This window comes from Arachis ipaensis, chromosome B06, assembly GCF_000816755.2.
Source record: "Arachis ipaensis cultivar K30076 chromosome B06, Araip1.1, whole genome shotgun sequence".
NCBI classification, from domain to species: domain Eukaryota; kingdom Viridiplantae; phylum Streptophyta; class Magnoliopsida; order Fabales; family Fabaceae; genus Arachis; species Arachis ipaensis.
In genome coordinates, this window is record NC_029790.2 from 43,315,915 (window position 1) to 43,321,629 (window position 5,715).

Here is a 5,715-nt window from a genome sequence, read left to right on the forward strand (position 1 = left end):
GTGTACTCAATGAAGGAAGGCAACTACATAGGGAAGAGTTCTATGTGAACACTCAAGCCAAGTTGAACTACATGACTAGTAACATGCATCAGCTGTACTATGCCATCCCTATATATGATGAGGTCCAAAAAGATTTTGTAGAACAAGAAGAGAGGAAGGTAAAACAGCAAAAGGAGACACTCAAGAAGAAGATGGAAGATGGTGGTTTCTGGAAGAAGCTGCTTGGAAAAGGCAAAGGAAGTGGGAGCACAAGCACTCAAGAGAGACACAATGAGGACAAGCAAGGAGGGGAGCATGGGCATCCACATGAATGAAAGGTGGTGGAGTTCCTTTTAGTCCATCGTTTTCTATGCTTTAAATAAGGAAGATCTTGTATGAAATAGAACCTGCTTCCATGTTATGTTTAAACTTTTTAAATTCTGTCTTTTAAGTTTTCTCTCTGAATAGGTCCATGATTTCTGGTTTAAATGACACTGCATCTTTCCCTTATTTACTTGTAAGCTTGTTCCTTTTGAATTAAATGAAGAGAGAATGATTGTTTTTAAAAGACCAGAGTGGAGTTCATATTGTGGAAGTGCATTCATAAATCTTTGGGGTAGTCATAAGTTAGCTAAGTTGGTTCAACCACAAGGTTAGGAGGACAACTATCTATCCTGAATACTTGACTTTGGATATACCCATGAGACTGAGCATATGACAAGATCCTAATAAGAGAAAAGGGAAAGAATAATGGAAGTGAAAAACAAAAGAAAAAGAGTAAGAAATAAGGCTAGGCACTAATGGTTTGGACCTTGAGACAAGTGTCTGTGGTGCTCCTGTGTGAGGGATCTACTTGGATGAATAAGCTCTCAGGGGTGCTTTATCACTTGGTAACTTGGGTTAACTAACCCGGGATTATCAGCTAAAAATCCACTATCAAGAGTAACCCTCACTACAGAGCATTTAGTAACCCAAAGAGGTGCTGGACACCAAGGTCTCAAGAAAAGAAAATAAACAAACTATATGCCTGTGGTGTGTATGTATGGGGGAGAGACTTGAGGGAGTAAGTCCTTAGGGGTGCTTCAACACCTAGCACCTTGAACCAACTGGTTCGGGAGTGATGGCTGAAAACTTATCTTAAAGAGTTGCCCCCTTACAGAGCACTTAGCCTAAATAACACAAATAACCCTTGAAATAACAATAAAAGGAACAATGAATAAAAGTCTCATGGGATATAAACAAAGTAAGTAGAAAAGTGATTGCCAATGACACTCTCATAGCCATCATTGCCCACGTTAAGAGTCACGTTAACTAAGTTAATGTGAACTCTAACGTGGAAAACGGAAGTTAAGCCAACGTTAGTGACACTTAACATTGTCACTAACGTTGGCAAACACTCATGAGTGGCCACGTTAGAGCCCACGTTAACCTAGTTAACGTGGCCTCTAACGTTAAAGGGGGAAGAGAAGCCAACGTTAGTGACATTCAACATTGTCACTAACGTTGGCCTAAGGATGCAACACACCACGTTAACTTGGTTAACGTGGGAGCTAACGTAAGAAGTGAGAGTTGTCGCCAACGTTAGTGACACTTAACATTGTCACTAACGTTGGAAGCAACCACACAACCCTCCAAGGAGCCACGTTAGCTTCCACAACGTGGAAGCTAACGATGAGGAATGAATGATGAGCCAACGTTAGTGACACTCAACATTGTCACTAAACTCTATTGTGAGTTTTTACTTGACGACAAATTCGGTACACTTGCCGAAGGGAGATTTGTTGTGAGACAAGTTTTCTGTGCATCACCGGGGTCCCTTTCAAACTCAAAAAGAATGAGTATCCGGAGATCCGACATGAGATCCGAAGAAGAGGTTGGGAAATTCTCACCAACCCCATTCAACAAGTCGGAATCTTAATGGTTCAAGAATTCTATGCCAATGCATGGATCACCAAGAACCATGATCAAAGTGTGAACCCGGACCCTAAGAATTGGCTTACAATGGTCCGAGGGAAATACTTAGATTTTAGTCCGGAAAATGTAAGGTTGGCATTCAACTTGCCCATGATACAAGGAGATGCACACCCCTACACTAGAAGGGTCAACTTTGATCAAAGGTTGGACCAAGTCCTCATGGACAAATGTGAAGAGGACGCTCAATGGAAGAGAGATTCAAGAGGGAAGCCGGTTCAACTAAGAAGGCATGACCTCAAGCCCGTGGCTAGGGGATGGTTGGAGTTCATCCAACGCTCAATCATTCCCACTAGCAACCGGTCCGAAGCTACTAATAGACTGAGCTATCATGATACATAGCATCATGATTGGAGAGGAAGTAGAAGTTCATGAGGTTATATCCCAAGAACTCTACAAGGTGGCGGACAAGTCCTCTCCTTTGGCAAGGTTAGCCTTCCCTCATCTCATTTGTCACCTTTGCAATTCGGTTGGAATTGACATAGAGGGAGACATTCTCATTGATGAGGACAAACCCATCACTAAGAAAAGGATGGAGAAAACAAGAGAACCTCATCAAGAGCATGAGGAAATTCCTCATCATGAAATCCCTGAGATGCCTCAAGGGATGCATCTTCCTCCACAAAACTATTGGGAGCAAATCAATACCTCCCTAGGAGAATTAAGTTCCAACATGGGAAAACTAAGGGTGGAACACCAAGAGCATTCCATCCTCCTCCATGAAATTAGAGAAGATCAAAGAACCATGAGAGAGGAGCAACAAAGGCAAGGAAGAGACATTGAGGAGCTCAATCACTCTATAAGATCTTCAAGAGGAAGAACAAGCCGCCATCACTAAGGTGGACCCGTTCTTTAATTTCCTTGTTCTTTATTTTCGAAAATTATGCTTTATGTTTATCTATGTTTGTGCCTTTATTATATGATCATTAGTGTCTATGCCTTAAAGCTATGAAAATGAATCTATCACCTTTCTTAAATGAAAAATGTTTTTAATTGAAAAAGAAAAAGAAGTACATGAATCTTGAATTTTAAAATAGTTTAATTATTTTGATGTGGTGGCAATGCTATTATTTTTCTGAATGAATGCTTGAACAGTGCATATTTTTGAATTTGATTGTTTATGAATGTTAAAATTGTTGGCTCTTGAAAGAATGAAAGGAAAAGGAGAAATGTTATCTGATGATCTGAAAAATCATAAAATTGATTCTTGAAGCAAGAAAAAGCAGTGAAAAGCTTGCAGAAAAAAAAAAGAGAAAGAAAAAGAAAAGCAAGCAGAAAAAGCCAATACCCCTTTAAACCAAAAGGCAAGGGTGATAAAAAAAAGGATCCAAGGCTTTGAGCATCTGTGGATAGGAGGGCCCACAGGAATAAAATCCTGGCCTAAGCGGCTAAACCAAGCTGTCCCTAACCATGTGCTTGTGGCGTGAAGGTGTCAAGTGAAAACTTGAGACTGAGCGGTTAAAGTCGAGGTCCAAAGCAAAAAGAAGAGTGTGCTTAAGAACCCTGGACACCTCTAATTGGGAACTCTAGCAAAGCTGAGTCACAATCTGAAAAGGTTCACCCAGTTATGTTTCTGTGGCATTTATGTATCTGGTGGTAATACTAGAAAACAAAGTGCTTAGGGCCACGGCCAAGACTCATAAAGTAGCTGTGTTCAAGAATCAACATACTTAACTAGGAGAATCAATAACACTATCTGGATTCTGAGTTCCTATATATGCCAATCATTCTGAACTTCAAGGAATAAAGTGAGATGCCAAAATTGTTCAGAAGCAAAAAGCTAAAAGCCCCGCTCATCTAATTAATACTGATCTTCATAGATGTTTTTGGAATTCATTGTATATTCTCTTTTTTTATCCTATTTGATTTTCAGTTGCTTGGGGACAAGCAACAATTTAAGTTTGGTGTTGTGATGAGCGGATAATTTATACGCTTTTTGGCATTGTTTATAGTATGTTTTTAGTATATTTTAGTTAGTTTTTATTATGTTTTTATTAGTTTTTATTTAAAAATCACTCTTCTGGACTTTACTATGAGTTTGTGTGTGTTTCTGTGATTTCAGGTATTTTCTGGCTGAAATTGAGGGACCTGAGCAAAAATCTGATTCAGAGGCTGAAAAAGGATTGCAGATGCTGTTGGATTCTGACCTCTCTGCACTCAAAGTGGATTTTCTGGAACTACAGAAGTCCAATTGGCGCGCTCTCAATCGCGTTGGAAAGTAGACATCCTGGGCTTTCCAGCAATATATAATAGTTCATACTTTACCTGAGATTTGATGGCCCAAATAGGCGTTCCAAGTCATCTCAAGAATTCTGGCGTTTAACTCCGAAACTGGCACAAAAGCTGGAGTTAAACGCCCAAACTGGCACAAAAGCTGGCGTTTAACTCCAAGAAAAGTCTCTACACGAAAATGCTTCAATGCTCAGCCTAAGCACACACCAAGTGGGCCCAGAAGAAGATTTCTGCATTAATTACTGATTTCTGCAACCCTAGGCTACTAGTTCTCTATAAATAGGACCTTTTGCTATTGTATTTGACACACACTTTTCAGATCTTTACTCATACTTTCATAGTCCTTTTCACGTTTGGGGGCTGGCCTCACGGCCATGCCTAGACCTTGTTCTTATGTATTCTCAACGGTGGAGTTTCTACACACCATAGATTAAGGTGTGGAGCTCTGCTGTTCTTCATGAATTAATGCAATTACTACTATTTTTCTATTCAATTCACGCCTACTTCTTCTCTAAGATATCACTTGTTCTTCAACTTGATGAATGTGATGATCCGTGACACTCATCATCATTCTCACCTATGAACGTGTGCCTGACAACCACCTCCGTTCTACCTTCGATTGAGTGTGTATCTCTTGGATTCCTTAATCAGAATCTTCGTGGTATAAGCTAGAATCCATTGGCGGCCATTCTTGAAAATCCGGAAAGTCTAAACCTTGTCTGTGGTATTCCGCGTAGGATTCAAGGATTGAATGACTGTGACGAGCTTCAAACTCGCGAGTGTTGGGCGTTAGTGACAGACGCAAAAGAATCACTGGATTCTATTCCGACATGATCGAGAATCGACAGATGATTAGCCGTGCTGTGACAGAGTACGTTGAACATTTTCACTGAGAGGACGGGATTGTAGCCATTGACAATGGTGACGCCCAACATACAGCTTGCCATGGAAAGGAGTATGAATGATTGGAAGAAGGCAATAGGAAAGCAGAGGTTCAAGGGGAACAAAGCATCTTCATACGCTTATCTGAAATCCACCAATGAATTACATAAGTATCTCTATCTTTATTTTATTTTTTATTTATCTTTTAATTATTAATTCTTCATCACCATCTGAATCCGCCTGACTGAGATTTACAAGATGACCATAGCTTGCTTCAAGCCGACAATCTCCGTGGGATCGACCCTTACTCACGTAAGGTTTATTACTTGGACGACCCAGTGCACTATCTGGTTAGTTGTGCGGAATTGTGACAAAGTGTGATTCACGTTTGAGAGCTCCAAGTCCTTTGGCGCCATTGTTGATGATCACAATTTCGTGCACCAATCTCCCTTTCTCCATCATGGATCTAAGTGGAAATGAACAGTCCAGAAGGACTCTGGGGTCATATGCTAATCCCACTACTGCTGCATATGGGAGTAGTATCTATATACCTCCCATCAAAGTAAGCAGTTTTGAGCTAAATCCTCAGCTCATTGTCATAGTGCAGTAAAATTGCTAGTATTCCGGTCTTTCACAGGAAGAACCTACTGA